We start from the raw sequence: 313 nt of genomic DNA, 5'->3' as shown, positions 1-313 counted from the left end.
CCAATGCCGGACCCCCCGCCCCCCCCAGCCGCCCCCCTCAGCGGGGGGAGCCCGTCCCCTCCTGCCAAGCTGCCGGCCCCAACGCGTCCCCACGCTGGGGGAGCTAGCCCCCAGCTCTTCCCCAGCTCCTCTCCATTGCAAGGAAAGAAAAATAATCCCCCCACGCAGCAAATGCAACCCCCCCGGTGCCCCCTCTCTGCGCCCGGGGAGCCCGGATGCCATCTTTGGTTAAGGAGCAGCCAGTGCCGCTGCCGTGCTGGCACGGGGCAAGGGGCCGAGGCTGGCAGAGGAGCCCCCTGGGGATGGGTGACAG

The sequence above is a fragment of the Phaethon lepturus genome, unplaced genomic scaffold, assembly GCF_000687285.1.
Source record: "Phaethon lepturus isolate BGI_N335 unplaced genomic scaffold, ASM68728v1 scaffold22717, whole genome shotgun sequence".
Lineage (NCBI taxonomy): Eukaryota > Metazoa > Chordata > Aves > Phaethontiformes > Phaethontidae > Phaethon > Phaethon lepturus.
This window is presented reverse-complemented; position numbering follows the sequence as displayed.